Source organism: Nannobrachium achirus (genome assembly GCF_963921795.1).
Source record: "Nannobrachium achirus genome assembly, chromosome: 9".
NCBI lineage: Eukaryota > Metazoa > Chordata > Actinopteri > Myctophiformes > Myctophidae > Nannobrachium > Nannobrachium achirus.
The window spans coordinates 14,932,107-14,956,335 of NC_137818.1; positions in this window are offsets into that span (position 1 = coordinate 14,932,107).

The following is a 24,229-nucleotide window of genomic DNA, read 5'->3' on the forward strand; positions in this document are numbered from 1 at the left end:
TTTTGCAGAAAATAACAGATCGACATGCTCACAACACGTTGCAGCGAAAGCCTTCCCCACAATAGGGATGCTGGGGTTTAAACGGCTAAGCTCCTTCTCGGGGCGGTGGCGCAAGCCGTAAAATGGCTTGATTCCGCAACCTTGCGACAACAATCGCGAAATGCGACCTTGTCGCGAGCTTGCGGATGGCTATTTCCTGCGCGCTAGAGACAACACCACACGAGGGAATATGAATGGGGGTTTTCTTTCCCGTAGCTACAGACCGGTTGCGTCTGTAGCTACGGAACTCACGTCTAAACTCATACGGTGCTTCTTCTCGCCTGGTTCGTGCGACTTGCGGTGCGGTCACACCAAATGCGTTTTTTGAGACGCATCTAGACGCACCACACTGCCCCCTGTATGTTCTGACCAGATGGTGCAGCTGTATCACAGTTACAGTACGTACAGTATGCATGCCTCGTGGGGGCGGTGTTAGTTTTAGTTTTTCCGGAAAAATGTAATGGAAGAAATACACACTATCTCATTTTATAGCCAAAATACAATTTCAGTGTACTGTGTTTTTAATGTTTCTGAGAACATTTGAAGTGAGAAATAGGAACACGTGGTCCATTTTGTTCATTTCGACTGGATCTTTTGAGCTGGTTGCGTTAACGCTGGACAGAACTCATTCGCAAAGAGTTTTTTTAATTTTTAGATACAGTGGCGGGTGGTAAAACCTGGCCGTGTTGTGGTGCCGAACATCATGGCATGTTCTCCATCGGAAACCAACCAGAATGGTCGACTTGACGAACGTCAGCGCATTTGGTGTGAATGTAGCATTCTGCGTAATTTATGCTCCGCTGTCATGGCGGTGTCGCGGTGCGGAAACAGACGCTCCAGCGACGCCACGGAACATCGCGGAATGTCAAGCAACATCACAGAGACGTTCTGTGACATTCTGTGATGCCGTGCCCTGGCGGAACGGCTATTTCTGTTGCGCATACGCCACCCCATATGCGTTCCGTGAGCTTGCGGAGTGGCTATAGGCTACATGCGCACAGCAGCCATTTTGGAGAGAAGTTGGGTCTCTTCTAAATTCTCACTTCCTTCACAGGTGTTACTAATGAAGTCTCCGTGCCGTTCTGGTCAAACAGAGTCAGGGTGCTGATATTGTGCACGTTGGCTCACCGGAAACACTCCGCTACACCAGTGGGTCTCAAAGTGTGGTCCAGGGACCCTCATGGTTCCTTGGGGGTTCAATATGAGCCCTCAAAAGGTGTGTAACTCTGAGAGTGGGTCCATTCGGTTCCATTGGTACACAGGGAAGAAATGGAACAGAGCCTTAGTTAGTTATCATTGGTGGTAACACCTTTGAAGAAAGTTAGAAGAGACCCAACTCCCCTTCAATATGGCTGCATAATGCATATAGCCTACATGTCTTCCCGTCACCAAACGCCACTTCCCTTCTCTTCCGTCCCGTCACCTGTGCCAGGCACGAATGGACTGAACTGGAGTAGTGTGTGTGTGAGTCGTTTCCCCATCACCGTCTCTTCTTCGGCATAGCGCCCCCCGGTGTCCTGGGGGTTTCAGCTCAGCGGAGGAGGGAGATGAGGATATAGAGACAAGAGAGACAAACATGAGAGTTCCGAGACACACCTGTTTGTTGTATAGTTGGGCAATTATGTTCCCTCCAGATTTCTTTTTTCTATAGGGCATTTGTTTATGTTTCTCTCTCTCTCATTTTGATCGTGATTGTTTTGTTCTCACAACAATAACAGCGTTTTTGTTTAACTTATATGAAGTGACTGCATTGTTATGTTATATTGTTTGTATTAGAGATGCTCGTATAAAAAAAGAAGAAAAAAAAACAATAACAAAACAAAGCAAATGGTATTGGACTAATATGCTGCTACGGGTTTCTACTGGCAAGCACATTGTTGACGCCCTGTCTGTGCGTGCGTGTGTGAGCGTTTGTGCGTGTGTGTGTGTGTGTGTGTGTGTGTGTGTGTGTGTGTGTGTGTGTGTGTGTGTGTGTCTGTGCATGTGTACACTTTTGTCTGATCCTTTATGAATACTGTGCGTCATTCTGGTGCTATTCTTTTGTAAACAAATGTTTCAAACTAAAAAGAAATGAAAAAACCGAAAGAAATGTATTTCTCTTTTGACTGTTGTTTTAATGTCCTGGTGTATTCACCTTTCACCTGAAAAAGCCCCCCCCCCCCCCCCCCCATGGGGACTGAGCATTGGTTCGACCTTCCGTTGGTCCGACCAGGATAACATTCACCAGGTTAGCATTCACCAGCGTCGGCAAGTTAGCATTTCACCAGGTTAGCATTCACCAGCGATAGTCTTACTGAGTTTAGGGTTAGGGTTAAGGTTAGGTTTTGGTGGTCGTGGTCGTAAAATTGGTGGGTGGTTGGAAAAATTACATGGCACCTCACCCATTTCCATCTTTATCTTGGTCCTCACAAAATGCTCATTAAGCATTGAACCATGTATTTCTACTGACTGAGGGCAGTTCAGAAACCTACAGTCTTTCAGTGCCGCCTTCACTTAATGCGGCCCATGAGTTAATATCGGAATATTGATTATTGTTACAATTCCAAAAATGACCAGCTTTAATGACTTCTTATTAAGTCTATATTAGTAGCTTAATGACTATTACATTTGTATTGTCTTTTTTATGTCCAGTAATGTGGAAATATAGTGGCCCTCTGGAGTGAGTGTGGATATAGTGGCCCTCTGGAGTGAGTGTGGAAATATAGTGGCCCTCTCCATCATCAAACTTGCCCACCCCTGAGACCAACAGACAGAGGTTATATCAATTTGGGGGTCCTTAAGAGTTTGAGAACCACTGGGATAGGATAGTAGGTTAAGGTTTATCCCAGGGAAATGGCATTCTTTTGGTCTATGGGAATACATAGAATGCTATGTTTATTGTGTCTCCCTAATTAAAATCAGGTGCAAGTGGAAGAATGAGGAATGGGAATTTCCAGGTGAATTAAATCAAGATTCATTTATATTCATGAAGGCCTATTGACATCATCATGCATTTACAGGAAGGTTAATTAGGTTAATTAACATTTTAATTTTAGGGACTTTTGTTAAAGAAAGAAAAAAAGAGAAAGTGTCTCATTTATTTTGGCATCTATTGATGTCCTTGTTATGACCACAGGTATGCTCTAAAACTGTAAAAAACATATTTTTCATTTTATGTCTTTTAAACATGGGTGACACGCTCCTTTTGCGTTCCAAACATCACCAGCAGGGGGCAGTAAAATCATTGTAAACAGCACCAACGGAAGGTACAGCAGAGAGGAGTGTGACACTTATGTTTGTGTGGTGCCTCAGGGAGGAGAAAATGACAGTTGCGTTTCAGGCCTGGATTACATAACTCTGCCCTTCCTCTCCCACACACACACACACACACACACACACACACACACACACACACACACACACACACACACACACAAAGCAGTCATAACGTAAAAGAGGGAAATTAGAGGTGTTCCCGCCTTTTTTCTTTTTTTTCGGAGGTCGACCGTCCGAAAACATCTGGCATGCAGAGATTCCGACCAAACTCGCACAATGAGTCAATGACGATGCGGTTTACCTCACAATGATGAAACGGATCATTTGAAGAAGTTAATGGCCCGCTATACAGCTCTTGTTTTTCTCTCCGTGTGTGTTATCATCATCATCATCATCATCATCAGGGCTGCTTCATCAACCTCAGTGAAAAAAGGCAATAAACAGCAGACAGTGAGTCAGCCCAGTCCATAGTTGGCATCAGAGGTGCAAGAAGTATACAGTTGCTGTCAGGCTAGAAACCTCTTATCTCCATGTTTTAATATATCGTTGTTGTCGTGTGAAAACCTCATATCTCCAAGTTTCAAATTTGTAGGTTCTTTCGCAAAGTAAAGCCCTGCTTCATCGTACAAGGCCGTCGCACAAAAGTAGTGAAGACAGCAGATCTACAAGCACACAACGCCTCGCGGCGCGAGGCGTTGTGTGCTTGTAGATCTGCTGTTTTCACTAGTTTGAAACATTTTTTAAATGATAATGCAAAACTAACGGTTTTGGACATACAAGGTTTTCACCCGACAATGACGATATTCATATTTTTTGTGTTTTTGAGCGGTCCTATAACCGCTCCTATGTCCCTATGTCCATATGCAGTACCAACACTACTGTATTCATTACCAATGCTACTTGTCCCTATGTAGGCTATGCCATGGGTCTTCAACAGGGGGTCCAGGACCCCTAGGGGGTCCTCAGAGTTACTACAGGGGGGTCCTCCAAATCTTTGAGTGAAACTTTTCTTTCTCCTTTTTTAGGCTATTAACCACTTGAACCCTAATAGCGTCCGTATTCTGAGAACTTTAGCCAAAAATAGCAGACCTACAAACTCGCTTGTAGATGGGCTATTTTTGGCAAAGAGGTTTGGTGTAGAGGGGGAAAAGAGCAGTCCAAGTACAGAGTGAAAGGTCAAGTTTATTAAGTATTGACGGTTCAAGTGGTTAAATATCTGAAAACACAAATTGACATGAATCCAAAATACACTGATGATTGTGCTGTCAAACAATGAAACTATATGGAATCTATGAACAGGTTGTGGGGGTCCATGCTTCATATCTTTCTCAGCTAATGGGTCCTTGGCCTGAAAATGTTTAAGACCCCTGGGCTATGCAGTACCAACAGCTACGCAGATACCGACATCACCACAGCTGATGTCATGTCACGGACGCCAGGAGTGGAATCGGCTGGTGTTGTTACCAAAGTTTACGCCCCCCTACATGCAGTCACTGCGTCAGACCCAAGGCTCCTCGCGTGACCGGAGCTTAGCCGAGGCCACGCCCAATGCGGACGTGCTTCTCTTGCTATTTTGGCCAAGTATAGTTATGGACAAAACCACAGATATAAAAAGCTAGATATCTCGTCCACCGCTGCAGTTGATTGGAGCGACCCGTCCAACTTGATAGGCAGAAAAGCGGAAGTGTCGAGGGCAGGCTGCCACTCAAAAAAACTACTGGCCAATCACAACGCGTCTTTTCCGGGACTTTTCCATTCAAACCTGCCTCTGATTTGCCTACCGACATTCCGTGTCTGTTACGCATGCAGAAGAATTACAAGCCTGTCAATCAAAAATGCCTATCAATGCGAGACGGGTACCAGAGAGCCGGAAGAGGCGTCTACCTTTTTATGTCTGTGGACAAAACCATGATGGAGACGCGCCGTCTCAGGCGACCTTGAGCCACATGAGACATCACCGAGCTAGCGTTGTGAAGGTCGCATGGGCCGACTCTGCGCCGTTAGAAGTTGTAAACTAGGAGGCCAGAATAGTAAATCTTCGGGGGAAATCTCACTCTTTCGACGAGTCATTCTTTGGTAACAACCCCAGCCGCGTCCACTCCTCGCGTCACAGACGAGCGGCCCATACAGGAGATTGATACCATGCAGCACAGGTGTGATTTTTCGTAAATTAATGCCCTACTTGATCATATACTAACTACAGCGTCACATATGAGCATCAAAAGTAGCAGTGGCCAAAAATGAAAAAGTCAAAGTATAGGCCTACTCAAAGTAGCAAAAGTTTTGAGCTTGCAGGTCTGCTACTTTTGTGTGACACTGTAGTATGATGGGTCGTTAATTTAGGAAAAGATATTGTACTATAATATAGTTAAAATATTATGGAGATAAGAGGTTTCTGCCCGACAGCATTGATACTTAACTCTACTACTGCCAGATTATTTATTTATTTATTGGGTCTGGTGCCATCAAAAAGCGGCTCACCTTTGCGACGTTATAGTAGATAGATAGACATTTATTTATTTATTATTATTCTTTTTTTTTTATTGTGCAACAATGCACTTTGGCAGACCAGGCAGCAGAGGGCGGCGTCATGCAAGAATTAATGTGAATTTGGCCGGTATGGCTTGCCATACATTGAGAGCAGTCTCTGGCCACAGAGCCTCAGGGCCAGAGAAAATCAACACGGAAGAGAATTGGTCTCCGTTGATGTTAACGCATAATGGATTTTTAAGACCATCACTGCGGGCGATGTGATTACAGTACACGGCGGCGCGACCCCTCATCAGCTTACGGACATCAACAAGGTAAACGAACGAACGGCCGAATTGGCGCGGCGCGACCTCGAGAATTGGGGCGAACGGGAACGTCCGTAGCGGTATACGAGTTAATAGCTCCCACCACTGCATGGCCCGGCCTATTATACCGTCACCTTCGGACATGAAACCTCGTATCTCCAAGTTTCAAATTTCATCATACAAACTGTCGCACAAAAGTAGTGGAAATGGCAGATCTACAAGCGTAGTGTGCTTGTAGATCAGCTATTTTCACTATTTTAAAGGAGTAGTTCACCCCCAAAATGACTTTCTTTTTATTGATTACTCATGCCATGGAGACTTGAGTTCAATAATAGTTTTTTGTATTAGTCGCATTCCTAAGACAAGTATTTGATTATAGTAAATGTACCCCCATTGATTCCGAATGGGGACCCAAATGCATAAGGGTTCCCATCCGGTATATGGGATACATTTATTGTAATCTTTTTTTTTTTTCCTTTCTTAGGAATGCGACAAAAAACTATAAATATTATTGAACTCAAGTCTCCATGGCATGAGTAATCAATAGAAAAAAAAACATCTTTGGGGTGAACTACTCCTTTAAATATTTGTAAAACTAACGGTTTTGGACATAGGCCTACAAGGTTTCCGCCCGACAACAATGATAGTGCTGCACTTACTGTACGTGTGTCTGCAGGACAGGTTTTTTCTGGAGCATCAGCACATCGTTGGACCGGCTAACATCCCTCATTGATTAGGAACAGCTGACACTTTATAATGGAGTCCAGGAACCTGGGCTATCATTAGGCTAATACTGCAACTCTCTGCTGCACAGACAGCAGGCCGCTGTGGCAAAAGCTTCAAGAACTCTCTGCTACCCATGACGGTAGCCCTGCGGTCCAGAGCATATACAGTACAGCTCGATCTGCTAGGAAGCAGGCTCAGATACAAGACCAGGAACTGCCCTACGAAAAGGTTCGACTTCAGTAAAAATAACAAAAGTACTTCGCTACTCACCTAAACAGAAGCTGTTTTGTGCCCGTGAAATTCTATTCTCCCGGGTGGGAAACCTCTCAGCACCCTCTCTGTAAAATACACTTTTTGAGCAGAAAATAAATGATGTCTGACAGACGGAAATTATTTTGTTTACACCACAGTTTCTCCTTGTCAATATGACTATATATTACCATTGACCATAATCTGTAGGGGGGATATATCTTATTTTCTGACGCACGCATACAGTACAGTAGCCTAGGTATAGACAATCATAACTAAACTATTAATTGTGACATGGACAGTCAGGTACTAAGGCAATACGCAATGGAGGCAGAGAGGGAGAGATAGGGAGGGAGAGGGAGAGATAGGGAGGGGGAGAGAGAGAACAAGAGAGTGAGAAAAAGAGAGGGGGAAAGGAAAGATTCTGTTTGTTTACATGTAACTGGATAAATAAATGCACAGCATTGTTACAAAGGGAAAATATGTTATGCAGGCACAGACATGAACTGCTCAGCATGACAAATAAATCTTACCTGGTTTCAAACGGCACCAATCGTAGCCTTGCGTTCTGGTGTGTTGCTGATGAAACTTTTAACAAGGCATGGTACGTCCAACTTGACTCTTCTGGCTCATGGTGCTTCTCAGCTAGGTTTTAAGTCGTCGTATGCTGGAGAATGATCTTCCAGATGAGGCAGCTGACACAGGAAGGCACAAACAAAGTTCCATCTCAGTCTCTTTAAACATTTTGTCTCGTCTGTGGGGGTAGTGCGGCTATAAATATGGCAACGTCCTGGGTAGATTTGATTGTTTCCCCCTCAGTCACAGTGGAAAAGGGCACAACACGGATGCTATAGTGTCTACACAAGAATTCTATGAATGGCTCTATATGTGTCACATCGCATGGGTGGACCTCTATGTGGGCCTACTGTAGCCTACCAGGGGTCACAGACACGGTCAGATAGAGAAGGATGAAGCTGGCTCTGCACAACAACGGGCACCTGGAACTAGAGTGGCACGCAACCTGACACTGTGGGAGCCAACCCAGGGCACAGCCAGGGATGGCAAGAAGCACCACCTACATAGCCTAGATCAGGGTTTCCCAAAGTGGGTGCCGTGGCACCCTTGGGTGCCGTGATGCCAGTCCAGGGGTGCCACAGAATAATCTGATAACATTTGGAATTCATCAATATCACTAAATCAATATCCCTTCACTATGCTTAGTAAAACAGACATGATTAGCACTGTACTTGATGTGTTGTAACGTGTTGTGACACGTTGTGAGCTTGTAGATCGGCTATTTTTTGTGAACCTTCCCGCCAGAATAGGGATTCTGGGTTTCACGTTGTTAAACATCAAGTATAAAGTTATTTTCAGTCAATTCTGATGGAAACAGATATCAGCTGGAAAGATGTGCATATTTATGTCACGTACGTAATATGATGTAAGATTAACAGTGTGATTCAGGGGTGCCGTGGAGGAAAACGTTATTTACAGGGGTGACCTGAGTCAAAAAGGTTTGAAACCCTCTTGCCTAGATCATGCACTGCAGTGCGACGGCGGAGCTAACAACACACAGCTCACAATGGGTCGCATTAAGGCACACAGGGTCCAATAAATGAACACATGCTGTCTCTATGGCCTCATGCACACCGGGTCGGAATTTGTCCAGATGTTGGCGATATTGTCTGTTTTGTGTGCAATGGCCTTTACTTTACAAAAGGCTTTTCCTTTTTTCCCTACACACCAAACCAATCCAAAAGGCTACTTAGTTGACCAGGGTCCCCTCCCAGGGGTCTATCCTTGATACCCTAGTTCCTTCTTTGCACCAAATACACTGCAAAAAAGCCCATATGCAAGCTCTTTTCTTTAAGTTGTTGCATTGTTTTGATAAAGGAATGAGTTTCTGTGACAGTTTTCTGTCACCTGGATGAATGCAGTGTGACTCATCATTAATTAATATTCAGCCAGCTCGTTAGAAAATGGCCCGCGGCCCGCATCTCATTACCCTTTCCCCACCGGATAATCTTTCTCTTTTTTATTGGCCAATGTCTTATAATTTATAAGCACTAAAGTGGCCGTAATGCCGGCTGACACATCTGTGGCGGCCTGATACATAATATAGCCATAGTCCCCATGATCTGGAGAGGTGAGGGAGTACGTATTAAGTTGGTAAACGATTTTGCTATAGAGTAAAAGTATAGCAATATCTCTCGCAATTTTTCAAACATTCTCTTACTTTGTCATCATTGCTGGTCAGAATACTCTTAATTCCATATTTAAACTTTGGATTCCTCACTAATGCTCATTAGATGGCACCATTTCTGTCTACTCACTCTGGCCCCTTTTTCCACAAAAACAACTTTGTTTTTTCTGCAGGACAGGTTTTGGTTTTTCAGTTCAAACACTCTGAAACTATTTCTAAATTAGGCAGGGAAAACAGACAGATATGTCCTTATATGGCGATCTCTGTATCTATCATGTCTTGTCATTATGGAGATCCCTGAGGGAAGACGTAAAGTTAATTCGTAAATAATGTGCCTATGGGAGTGCTCCTATAAATCTGACTGTATAATCATCTACTGTACTTCCATACGTTGTACTCACCACCCACTTCTCTTCATTTCTCATTACATCAGTGTCGTTTGATCTCCCCCTCCCCCGTCCTCTCCTCCTCCTCCCATCTCATATCCTCTCTAGACCTTTATCTCCAGGTCATCCTTGCTTCCCTCGCCTCCACTCTCCTCTCCCCTCCCCACCTCTCCCCTCCTCTCCTCCCCTAAATGGTGCATTTATATAGTGCATTTTATCCAAGGCCCTTTATAGAGATTGTGCATTACATTCATCCATGCACACACACATTCATACACCGATGGAAGAGGAAACCATGCAAGGCACCAACCTGCTCACCGGGAGAAACTAGGGGTTCAGGGTCTTGCTCAAGGACTCTTCGACACTAACTCTGGGGGAGCCCGGGATCGAACCCTTCGGGAACCCTCTGTGTTTTAAGACGGCCACTCTACCCCTGAGCCACTGCCTCTCCTCTCCTCTGATCTCCTCTCCAGACCATTATCTCCACTGTCATCCCGCTCCCTCCCCTCCCCCAGCAGCTGCTGTCATTGTGCATCATATACATCCATCCTGCCTTCTCCTATGACCACTCCCCCCTACACATCCTACACATCCTACATATCCTACATATCCTACATGTCCTATCTCCCTTCACTGGCATTTTTATTCATTTCTACATCGCTGTAGTTGCTGCCAGGGTAGAAACCTTCCATCTCCATATTTCTTTTGTGAATGAACGCCTATACTGCGGCGTATACAAAAGCGTCACGCAAAAGGAGTGAAAATAGCAGATCTACAAGCTCACAGCATGTCGCACGGCAATACGTCTTGAGCTCGTAGATCAGCTGTTTTCATTGAAACACAGGTTTTTTATCCCATTTCCTCCAAAGCAACGATTTCGGACATTTCCGACCCCAACAGGCCACGATATCCTATCTCTGACATTTTTTATTTAATTCTATATCTATGAGCTGGTTTTCATTAGCTTGTAATTATTCCATCCTGTTCATGGTTTAGACGTTTTCTCAACACACAGTATATGTGCTGATGTTGAACAGGATGGCTGCTGCTGACAGAGCTTTCTGTGCTGGAATAAAAAGCCCCTTCCTCCTCCTCTCTGCTACAGAACTCCAAGTGGATATCGTTGCTGATCAGGCCGAAACCTCATATCTCCATGTTTCTGGAAATGGAACGAAAACGTTCATAAATCCTATATTAGGATGCCACGTGCCACGTGGTCACGTCACTATGACTCAGAAATGACCATAAAAAAATATATAGCCTACCAGTCAAAAGTTTGGACACAGCTTCTCACACACATTGAGTGAGAAGCTGTGTCCAAACTTTTAACTTGTAGGGTATATAATATGACTAAAACTGTATCTACACAGTGATATTAGTTTGGCCATGCCAGGCTACTCCCATAGGCCTGAGAGAGATGACTGCAATAAAGCAGAAAACCTGCAACACTCCAGATTAAATATTAGTCTTTAAGGTGCACGGCTCGATAATGACATGAAAAGGAATACACAAGGAATATCCTTTTCACATGGTTTATTTTCCTCTTATAAGAATGTTGATTCTGTCCTACTTCTGTCCTACTTCTGGCTACTTCTTCATTAGTCCCATAGGCCCCCTGATGGCATCCGCCAATTCACAGACCAAAAGGACCATAGGAAATTCATAATTTACAATTTAGGCATTTAGCAGACACTCTTAATCCAGAGTGATTTACAATAGCAAGGTAATACATAATCAACATCAATACATCAAATGCATAGAATTAGTAATATAAGAAAAGCATAGGTAGACCAAGCACCTATTCAGTAAAACATGCTATCTAAATGACATGTACTGTATGGTCATTGAGGGTAGGTAAGTGCTATGGGCTAAGGTGGAGTCTGAAGAGGTGAGTCTTCAGAGTCAGACCACACCAGAATCTGGCAGCAGAATCATGGACCAAAAACTATACCGCCAATCAGCATTGAGGTAGGCATGGCCTTCTGCCATGTGCCAATCAGGGCCAGGCTAGGCCGGGTAATCTCAGCATTCCAAACTTTAAATCTTTATAACTCCTAAAAGAAACAAGATATCAACTTACTTTATTCACAGGCGGATACAGCATTATTTCCTCTTTTTTTCCCAATAATAAAATGATTTGGTCCAAACCGCAACTGTAAAGGCTAGTCACAATAATGACATTATAAACCCCTGAGCTATTCAAATTACCCTGGATTCAGCTGTAAAAGTCAAACAATTAGTATTAAAACAGAGCTGCCACTGGAATAGGCACATCCTAATATGATCTAGAGATTGAGGGTTCTATCTCTCTATGCATGGATTCCTAAGTTAAACCCATGGCCATCACTGACACAACAGAAGACGGCTCATGGTAGGAACATTGCTTGGTTGTTACTCTTTACTGTTGCTGCTTGTGATGTGTGCTGTGTCTATGTATGTGATTCAAGCTGTTGTACTTTTGCTGTTATTCTGAGATCCAGTGACGTGGCAATGAAACATGTTCAGTGACTGTTTCTGTCTCTGATACTGAATTCTGATGTGAATCTACAGTTTTTATGTCATGTCATGTCATGTCATGTCATGTCATGTCATGTCATGTCATGTCATGTCGTGTTGTGTTGTGTTGTGTGTCTGATGTTGAAGGTACTGAGTTGTACTAGGGAACACAGTATGTGTGTGTGGCTCTTGGTTCTTGAGTTTGCTTTTAAGTATGTTTGAGGTTTTGACATGACAGCCAACAATTCCAAATGTTCATTCGAAGACCGATGTGGGTCTGTAGTATGTGTGTTGTGTTGTGTTGTGTTGTGGCTGATGTTTAAGGTTGTGAGTTGTGATTGGCATGTCTTATGTATTGGTTCTTACAGTACGATTGGCTTGGCAACAACTGACTGTAAAGTATAGGGATGGGACGATAAGCGATATCGTTAATCGTGATAAAAAATACACCCACGATAATCGTATCGTTGAGATTTATTGTGATATCATCCTCCGTCATGGGATCAATACACCTTTTATTTGCAGGGCTGCATATCCAGTAACACTTAAACCCTGTATAACTCGTAGATCTGCAATTTTTTGATAATATCGTAAATCGTGATTTCTTTTGTCACAATAATCGTGATGACATTTTCATATTGTCCCATCCCTAATGTACAGTAAGCCTTTTCCTTTTTGTACTCTGCGGTAATCCCTCTCACAAGAGGGAAGTCACCACTACATCAGTTAGAGGCATATTCTGCTCTAAGGCAGGAGATGGATTTATGTACTCAACTGCTGCTTTCTGCTTTTTCATTTTTTTTTTTTTCATTTTTAATCCCATGATTTTGTTACCCATGTTTCACCCGGTACCAATTGCCAATTGCTCTCCCTCTGCCAACCTGGCGAGAGCCCCGAAGTGAGCGCATGCCTCCTTCAGTGCACGAGGAGTGAGCAGGCCGCTTCTTATCACCTGACAGGGGGAGTTTCCCCGGTAGGACGTACTGTAGTGGTCGTAGCACGTGAAAGGAACACATTATTCCAACCCGTTCCTTTCCCCTCCATCAGGCAGTCCAGGGGGAGACAGTATAGAGACCAGTCGTTTGTGAGGGTACCTACCCTATGGGACACAGGGAGAACATGCAAACTCCACACAGAAAGGCCCTTTCGCCACAATCAACCCATTTCTTGACACAGATTCAACCTCTAGCAGGAAACACACACACACACACACACACACACACACACACACACACACACACACACACACACACACACACACACACACACACACACGCACACAGGCGCAGAGGCGCCACTGATGCTGGCATCAAAAGCTGCACAGCACTCAATGCTGTACATGTGATTAAATTAATAAAAGATGTCCATGAGAGCAATGGGCGCCTGTGTGTGCTGTGCTGCGCTGCGTGCGTGCGTGCGTGCGTGCGTGCTTGCGTGTGTGTTTGCGTGCGTGTGCGTGTCTGGTAGTGGTACATCAATGCCAGGACTAGTTTTCAGATAAGAGCTTCCCTCTGTGGGTTTGTTGGCAGCTATAGGACACGGTGGTGTTAGCATACCAGAGCCTTGTGTCAGGATGTGGCCTGCATCGCTGCTCCAAACGGGCTTTCACTCAGCACTCGCATGCACGCACGTGCACACACACGCACACGCCATAGAGTTCTAATATAGCTCGAGAACGGACGGCCCCGTCCCCACGTCTCTGTCCAAAACTGTTTTATTTCAGGATTTTAAAGGAATAGTTCACCCCAAAATGACTTTTTTCTATTGATTACTCATGCCATAGAGACTTGAGTTCAGTAATATATTTTTTATTTGTCGCATTCCTAAGACAAAAATGTGATTATAGTCAATTTACCCCCATTTATTACGGATGGGGACCCGAATGCATGCCCCTGGATGGGGACCCGAATGCATGGCAATGGATGGGGAAATGTACTTTTTTCTTTTTTTCTTTTTTCTTTTAATTTAATTTGTGTCTTAGGAATGCAACAAAAAATATTACCTAACTCAAGTCTCCATGGCATGAGTAATCAATAGAAAAAAAAGGGGGGTGAACTACTCCTTTAAAGTCAAAAGCATCAAAAGGAGCAGATCCAGAGGCATCAATTGGGTATGGCAAATTGGCAAGGTATGGCAGATTCCATTCCTTGGCTCCAGGGGGAAATAAAATAAATGTACTTCTTAAAATAAATTCACGAATATCTCTATGACTATCTGCGTTGATTATTCAGTTGTTACTTTAAATTTGAAACAAAATACAATGCAAATTAGAATAAAAACGATTGCTTTCACAAGGTATTATATTCTCCACTGACTCCACAACACTTGTATCCCCCCTATCTTGACAAAATGGTTTATTCCCCGGTTCAGTAGGTCAGCACAGGTGCAATGCATTATTGTTAATTAGCAGCAGTGGCAAATTTTTTTCAAGTGTGGCAGTCAGTTGTTTACTCTAAGTTAAAATACTACTATCCACTGATCGTAATCATCATCATCATGGCAACATGACTGGTGCCTTGCACGCCCACCCACTGGTCATGTTGCCATACCTTAGCTTTTGCTGAACTGACGCCACTGAGCCGATCTACAAGCTTGAAACATCCTACTTTTGATGCTTTTGTGTGATGCTATTTAGTTTAGTGATGAGTCATCACTTTTCACAGTTTTGTAGGGTTCATTTTTATTAATGTTTTTCGTGCAAAACAAGCTTGCAATAGATTCAGAATCATGAAAAACCCCTAGGCCTAGATAGACCCTACATGCTACTTAAATAATATTTTTTGGGGGGGTCTTTTTTTCCCTGTATAGTAAGTGAATTAGAGCCTTCTTTAATTCTCATTTTATGACCAGACCCCATGGGGGAAGTGCTTGGATCCGTCAATCTTTGAATTCAGCGCACAAAAATACCCCTAGGTGCACATTTTCACGCTTTCTGCCGGAAGTGAACACATTAGCCTATTTTTGTTTCATATTTCTCCCACTATGTGGACTTTATGGTGAAGGCCTGTGTTCTCTAGCACTCAGCTGTGTCTGTGCCTTCATCATCATCACCACCATCATCATCATCACCATCACCATCATCATCATGAGAAATGGAGAGCAACACGTTGCCCCTTAGCCGCTCCAGGACACAGACACTAACACTGTTGTACATGAGGCATCATGCTTGTGTCACACACGCACACACACACACACACACACACACACACACACACACACACACACACACACACACACACACACACACACACACACACACACACACACACACACACACTGCATGCGTGCGTGCGTTTAGTAGAATTGTGTTGCTGTCAGGCAGAAACCTCTTATTAAACCTCTATTCTAACTTTTTTTTTTGTTTTTGTAAAATAACACCCTAATTCACTGTGTCACGCAAAAGCATCTTGTAGCTCATCCACACGCTCGAAACACGACGCGAACCGACCCAGCGCACACAAGCTTATTCTGAGCTTATATATAATAGACCAGTAAGACTCCCTAATAGGGAGATAAGCGACCGATAGTTCACATGGTCCATTAATGTGGTCCATTATGTTGTTTGCAAAAAGCAACCTCATAGTGGCGCTATAAGAGGGACATTTGTGAGAAATCAGGGGCGGAGGTTGTGGTTTGAGTGTGTGTGTGCAAAGTTTGGCATGTCCGTTACCGTTACACATGGATAGGGGCAACGGTGCCAGAGATAAGACTATAGGGCAAAAGTGTGACGTGACGTACAGACTGACGGAGGGACTGACTGACTGACAGACAGCCGGTGGAGACCTAACGGTCGCAATCAATTAGGCTACTTTCAGCTTCACTGTCAGGGTTAAAAAATTGTGATTTTTAATAAATAATGTGTGCGCGCGTGCGCACACACACACACACACACACACACACACACACACACACACATACGCACGCACACACACATAAAACAGCAGATCTACAAGCTCGCAATGATTCGTTTTCAGTAATTGTGGTGGAGTAAAAGTACAACATTTTCCTCTGAGATGTTGTGGAGTAGAAGTAAAAGTACATAAGTAAAAATGAATGAATGAATGAAATACTCCAGTAAAATAAAAGTACCTCTCAAAATTGTACTTGAGTAGGCAGTATACTTGAGTAAATACAGTAGCCTACTTAGTTACTTCACGCCACTGGCCACATGTCAGAACAATGGAATTTGAATTTATTTATATGTATTTTGAGGTACCATTCCCGACTTTTTGATACCTAATACTTCCGCGCCAACTCCCTCTCAGAGGCAAATCTTGTGCTCCACTACAATCATTTGAAACCATTTGTTAATAGTTACTTTGTAGATTTGACTCAACATGTTTCCCAACAAGTAACAAATCTGGACACAGGGAGAGGGATAATGAGTGGCTTTGACCAGACGAGAGGCTTTGTAAGACAAAGGGTCACTTCACATGCAATTTATCATGGCAGCTCTCTCTCTCTCTCTCTCTCTCTCTCCAGCCTGTAACGTTCGTTCGACCGCTTGTCCAAGGGGTCTGACATGGAGCCCTGTAATGTCATTATTATATCATTAGTGCTACAATCAGAGCAGGAAGTTGTGTCGGGAACGAGACGATCTAATGCGAGTGCCGAGTGAGGCTACAGCCAGAGAAACAAGTTCAAGCGTACACAAGTGGCATGGCTTCCAAAAGAAGTTAGTGTGTCAACGAGTTCAAGTGTAGGCCATGTCAGCAGCACTTTTTGTCAAAATAAGCCTGGGTTTCCGAGGCTAGCAGCACTTAAACCATGTACAGTAGATTGAAACGCTGGGGGGTGGAAGGACTTGTTTCTATTCTCTGCACCGGTTTAGGAAAAATAAATCAAAACAATTGTGTTCCAGTGGTGTGTTACGGTTGGCAATGTTTTTGTTGACCACATAAAGCGAAGCAATTAGATGATTGAGAGCTTGTTGCGCTACGAGTTGATACCAAACGATTATTATACCGAAAGAAAAAACGAAACGATTATACAAAACAAAACACTTTTTAAACTAGGGGAATCATTTTGGAGGGTTAGGGTTAGGGTTAGGGTTAGGGTTAGGCACGGCACGGCACGGCACGGCACAGGAGGTTCCGGTCGGGGTTCCCGGGCCGCCTGATGACGTAAAGTTATTTCCCATCCAGACCAGATCAGGAACCCGAAAAGGGTATTGATCCCAAGTTAAAACAGGTTCCTTTCACACTACCCATGTTGTTCTTTGATGGTCTACTCCTCTAGCACGTTTACATTGTATGAAGGTATTTATTATTGATTTAATTTGATAGTTACCACTCTGCTACCACTGCCCCTCTTTTTGCAAACAACATTAATGGACCATGTGAACTGTCGGTCGCTTATCTAACTCGTAGCGCAACAAGCACTCAAGTGCTTGTTGCGCTACGAGTTGATACCAAACGATTATCATACCGATAGAAAAAACAAAACAATTATACAAAGCAAACACTTTTTAAACTCTCACATGCCCCTCTTTTTGCAAACAACATTAATGGACTATGTGAACTGTCGCTTATCTCCAGATTAGGGAGTCTTACTGGTCTAGTACAAGCCCAGAATAAGCTTTTGTGCGCTGTGTCGCTTCGCGCTGCGTTTCGAGCGTGTGGATGAGCTACTAGATGCTTTTGCGTGACACTGTGAATTAGGGCGTTATTTCAAAAAAGTTAGAATAGATGTTTAATAAGAGGTTTCTGCCCACAACATCAATCAATCAATCAATCAATCAATCAATCAATCAATCAGTCAATCCTTCATGGAGTGGAGTCCCCCAGGGGTCTATAGCCTACTACCCCGCCGCCTCCATTTTCCCTCTACAGTCTACACCAAATATCTTTGTAAGTTGTTTTAAATTGTAAGTCTGCTATTTTTGCTAAATATTCGCCTCAGAAGAATAGGGACGCCATATGGTTCCTGTGGTTAAGTTAGAGTCTAGATTTGTTTGCCACATCCTGGATCTGAGATCACTTTGGAATTTGACCAGATAGACCAAGCAAGTTCTTTCAGAAGAAATGCCAAACATCTACCTCATGCACCTTGCATGAGCCAACTAGTGGAACACACAACGGAAAGATATTATCTGGTTTCTTTTGTTGTCGTGCGCCAATGTCGTTGTCTACTAATTTAGCTGGTTTTGAATTTGAACCCTGAAAAGTAACAGTTTTGGACATAATGAGGTTTCCACCCGACAGAGAGATACAGAAGTAGGCTTATTGTACTTAAGTACAATTTTAGAGATTACTTGAATACTTTACTTGAGTATAGAGGGTAAGTACAGTATATTTTGGTACCTTTGCCCATTCTTTTTTTTTTTTTTTTTTTTAGCTTTTAACAGGAAATAAACTTGGACCATGTTTGCATTATTTTATCTTATCCTATTTCCTTGTTCCTTTTTATTTCTTTATAATTCAGTATTGTTCCGTTCTTATCGTGTGTGTATATTGTATTAGCTGTTGTTAGCACAGTCTTGCCACACCTACATTTCACTTTGCTTGTACCTGTATGAGTGAGTGCCAAATAAACAGTGGTGGATTTCTTTTGATTGATTGAATTAGAAAGACGTCATAAATGTAAACCGCACGTAGTATAGTAAGTTTCCATTGTGCTCCTATGTATTCAATTCATCAACATAGCATAAAAGAAATGAACACACAAACACTATTAGTGTGTAAAGGAGAAAAGAATAAATGAATGACGCCTCCTTTCTATGGGAACATCTTTTTTAGGCCAATTTAGAAAGAATCCAGTGATTCACATCCTTTAATGCAGTGGTTCTCAAACCTGGGGTCGCGGCCCCCAAGTGGGGTCCCCAAATTATTTTGTTTTCTCACTCAACGGTAAATAATCCAAAACATACAGTATAAGTGTGTACAGGGTATCTGCACATTTATAAAGTGACAACTTAAGGACTTTCAAGACCTTTTTAATACCAAACTGGCAAATATCAAGTAAGAAAGAGGCGAACATTGTGAAAATAGCCGATCTACAAGCTCACAACGCCTCGCAGTGCGAGGCGTTGTGAGCTTGTAGTTTGGCTATTTTCACATTATTTATCTATGGAACCGAGTAACGCTATAAGTGTAATACCTACAAATCCAAGTTCTTGTCAGGGTGGGGGGTCCCCAATTCAAATATGTTTATTTTGGGGGTCACAGCCTAAAAAGTTTGAGAACCAATGGATTGTGTCAGGGCATACTACAGTTTGTAGTAGTCGAAGTAGAAGAATGAGAATGTGTCTGTTTGTTTTGGGTGATCATGTGGTCGCACCCTTAGTGTTGTGGCTGTGGGCTTCAGTTGCTTTGTAGCCATATACAAACGTCTGGTTGTCATGTTGCCCGTTTACATTTATAAAATACGAAGCGGCTGAATGGACAGAAAGAGAGTGCTGAAGGTCAGAGGAGGAGGAGTTTGACAGGTACTTGAAAACTGTTCCTTTGAGTATCTTGAAAATCAGACACATACTGTAGAGCAGGGGTGTCCAAACTTTTTGGAGCGGTGTGCTAGCACAGCTCCCTTTGTGTGGCTTTGTGTGTCCAAATTGTGTTGGTCAGCACGGCGGCATCTGCGCATGCGCGGACTTTTACCGTGTCCAAATTGTGTTGGTCAGCACAGCGGCATCTGCGCATGCGCGGACTTTTACCACACACACACACACACACACACACACACACACACACACACACACACACACACACACACACCGTGATAGCCGCTAGAGTGGAGGCTCACGAAGCATGCAGCCACCGTAGCGAGCCACGGGCAATCAAGAATTGACACATGTCAATATATAAATTGGTGAAAAAAAAGTCAGGGACTATTCTATTCTCTTCCCCCTGCCACGGGAGGTTAATGTTGTCAATCTGTGGGTCAAGACCCGCAGAGAGGTCCCCAAAATATGTATATTCAATATTCAATATATATATATATATATATATATATATATATATATTTACCTGGAACTGCTCAAATTCACCGCTCCACTTCGAACCGAGGTTTGATTTTTTTCAAAAAGGGCCACATTAGAAAATATTAAAACTCCCAAGGTCCGACTACATCTTCTGATAAAATCAGTTGGACCATAACAAAGTCACATATACGCATTGCAATTACAATATCATGCTCTGAACAAAACACAAATAACTCACATTACCAAATGTAACCAGATGTGCAAGGTAAAAAATACATACAAATAGCATTTCTTTGTCCCCTTCAGAATGAGACAACAGGGAACAAGGAATCCTGACAAATTATACTATAAAACATTCTTGTTAGACTGTGCTGGTGGGCATAGTACGATTTAGGAATGAAGCTGGGGTAGTATAAAATGTGTCATCGGGCCGCATTTGGCCCCCGGGCACCCCTGCTGTAGAGAGCTAGGAACTCTTTCTTTCATATAAGAAATGATGCTGGCTATCATTTGTATATTGAATTTCTTAGATGGAATATGTGGGGACCTTGTCACCAAGTTCAAGTCACTCAAGGGTAAAAAAAAAATCCACTATGCAGCCACAGTGGAATGCTCTACCAACAGCCCTGACATATCTAAATTCTCCATTAAAGTTGAAGGCTGACCTAAAATTATCAAAGCCATCCAACAAAATGTGTAATCGGTCTACTAAATGTATTCCTGGGCTGGCCTGGCCGCCCCCAGGTGTAGCAATTGGCTTTTACTCCTTTGGCTCCACGCCTCTCTACGATCGCCTCTCTAATGTCCCGCTGGCTATCCGACCAATATGTCTGAGTCATAGTGTTGGGAGCGTTGTCAGTGTACCCGTTGTACTCTGTACGCTGACGGGAGAGTGTTTTTTTGCAGGTTGTTCAGTCCGTTCAGTATCAAAAAAGCAACTGGGTTAAGGCAGCGGAAGCTTGTGATTGGCTGCGCGGAGGTGCCGAAAGTCTGGGGGGCGGAGATACACCTAAACCTAACCTTAACCCTAACCGTAACCTCAGTAAAACTAACACTGGTGAATGCTACATTTGTGAAAGCTAACCTGCCGACGCTGGTGAATGCTAACCTGGTGAATGTTAAACTGGTGCTTAACCCAGTTGCTTTTGTGATACTAAACGGACTGAACGACCTGCAAAAAATACTCTCCTGTATGCTGACTGTGTCCCGAAGATCTGTTTTTCTTTTTTTATCAAGGTCTTTTTTTCATTGGTTTTCCATTATTATAGCCTACATAAAACTTAAAACATAGAACATACAAATCCCTGATGTCATCAGTATATGCCCATATATTGGCGTGCCCCACATCATTGGTGTGTTGTATTGATGCTGAATGTTCACATGGACCACAATGGAAACTAAAAGTAAAATAGAATATTCAATCAATGAATCAAGAGTAGGCCTACAATGCCTTACAGATGGCGATGGGATGGTGTACATTACTAGTGCATGACTGTGTGTTTATGTCTGCATGGCATGTGTTGTTGTTTTTTGTGTGCATGTGTGTACAATATGTGTGTTTCTCTTTGTGAGTCAGGGTCAATACGTGCATGCAAACTTGTACAAAGGAGAGAGAGGCGGGGGGTGAGAGAGAGAGCACTATCCCGCCCCTCCCACAGACATAGGCGTCTTTTGGGCAGAGAGAGAGAGAGAGAGAGAGAGAGAGAGAGAGAGAGAGAGAGAGAGAGAGAGAGAATATGCATCATTTCGCTGAGCCATTCAGTTTTATAATATCAGTTGCTGCTCCTGTACATAATCATTTTTCATGGTCTGTTATTTATTATCAATATACTAGCCATTTATGTATAATCTGATACTATTACTGTCAGCAAAACTGGATTTACTGAAACGTTATGGTGGTCACAGTTAATACAGTAATAACTGCAGTTAATATTGGAGGCGCTGAAGCCACTAATTGCAATTCGTTCACTCCATTATTGCCTCAGTCGGGTGGAAACCTTGTACTGTACTGTATGTCCAAAACTGCTACTTTTCAGGAAATGTAAAGAACGTATTTAGTCACAAGCTCTTGTTGATACTTTTCATTGGTTAGGTTAGCAGGCAGGTGCACACATACAATACACATCAAAGTGGGCTTGAGTCCCATGCCCTTTTATCCGTCTGTAAAAAGTGCCCTCTCCCTGACCATGAATGCAGTTTTTACTATGGTGAAAGAAATGCAAATGCCCCTCTTTCCATGCCATACCTGAAGGCAGCATTATGTTAACTTATGTTGAATATAGAATAGCTCTCTCTGTGTGGTAGTCTGCTATTTTTTCAGATATTTTCACCAAAAGGCCCTTTTAGAAATTATAGAAATGTAGGTTAGGTATTCTCACTGTAAAACCATAACTCACTGTAAAACCTTTTTTTGTTAATAGCGAAAATATCCAATCTACAAGCTGTCGTACAACACGTCGCATAATCACGACATGAGCTTGTGCGGGCTTGAAATATAAAGACGCAAGGTTTCTGCCTGGCAGTCAGCAACAATATTCTAGCTGCGTTGTTTTCCTCTTGCAGTTTTCTAAACAGAATAGTATTGTCAGGTAAAAATAAAAAGCGTGTGCTTGGGTTCATAAATCAAGGGGAAAGCGGGTGCAGAATCCAAAAACCTTTGAGAACCACTGTGCCAGGGTTCAAGTCCTTAAGGGACTTGAAAGAAGGACAGGCTGGGTTGTTGTGCTTCCGCAGCTAAATGTGCTCCTGTATGGGCCCTTTGAGACGGCGTGACAGCAGCACATTATGGCGGAGTTGAGAGGAATCTCTGAGGTGTGAGGAGGTGTGAGGCCTCTCCAGGTGCGTCTCAAGGGGGAGAAAAGTGGGACTGAGTTACTAGGGCCCAAGGAAGGCGGAGGGGCCTTAATTATTTTATACTTTTAGCTATTGAAAAATAGCAGATATACAAGCTCACAGCGCGGCACCGAGTGCCGCGCTGCGGGCTTGTAGATCTGCTATTTTTGAAAAGTCGTGAAAATGTGTGCAAATCTTTGAATATATGTGACTGAGTGTGACACAGGGGCAGTCATTTCGGAAGCCACTATTGCAGATTAGAAATGTATTTAGAACTTGAATATCTCAAAAGTAGTATTTCAACATGGCATCATTCTATAAGCCATATCTTCAAAACTGTTGTCAATCTCCACAATCAATATTATCATTTTGTAGCTATGATTCCCAGCTTTCAAATAAAATGAAAAAATGAAAATGAACAAAAAAAAAGACTAGCTGTAAGCCGTGCTGGGACACATATGTATTTTTTAAGCGAACATTATTTTGTAACTCAAATTTTGCTTCTGGGGGGGTCCCTGGAACTAAATATTTTGAGATGGGCATCCATGGCCAAATACATATCATTTTGGGGGTCCCTCACATGAAAAGGTTTGAGCACCACTGACATAGACGTTTTCAAAAAACCTTAGAAGGATTTGAAATATCGAAAGACGATTTTTCAATAGTTAAAGCACAAAATAATGCGTAATAATGCGTTCCCAGTCTAAATGGGTTAAACCCCCTCCCTCTATGAAGAATATTCATGGGGAGCCCGCAGTGAATCCTTGTACCCAGGGCCCAGAATTTGGTGTGACACCCCTGCTCTCGTCTCTTCTCTCTCTGGCACATGTCAGCTCCTGTTTCTGTCTGTCCGTCCCCATGCTGTGTCCCGAGTGTCCCCTGCTGTCCTGGTCACCGACAGGAGCGACAGGAGGGACAGTCCTCTGTGTCTCGTTGCCAGAGGAGGAAAAAATACTAATTTTTTGTTTTACTTAAGTAAAAGTAGCAATATAGCATAATTAACATTGCTGTCGAGCAGAAACCATTTTTCATGAATTAAAATCCTACTTGGTCATGCTACGACGACGTCGTCACACAAAAGCATCAGAAGTAGATCCTGGGGGTGCCCGCTGGTCTACTGGTCCGGGCGCATAGCATACCACATGGGCTTTGTGTAGCCTGCTGGCGTCGCCTGTTCGACTCCCGGTCCGGATGGCCTTTGCCGGGTGTCACTCCCCGTCTCGCTCCCTGTTTCCTGTCAGTCTACTATCCTATCAAATAAAGGCATAAAAAGCCCCCAAAAACAAATTTAAAAAAAAAAGAAGAAAGAAAAAAGAAGTAGCAGATCTAT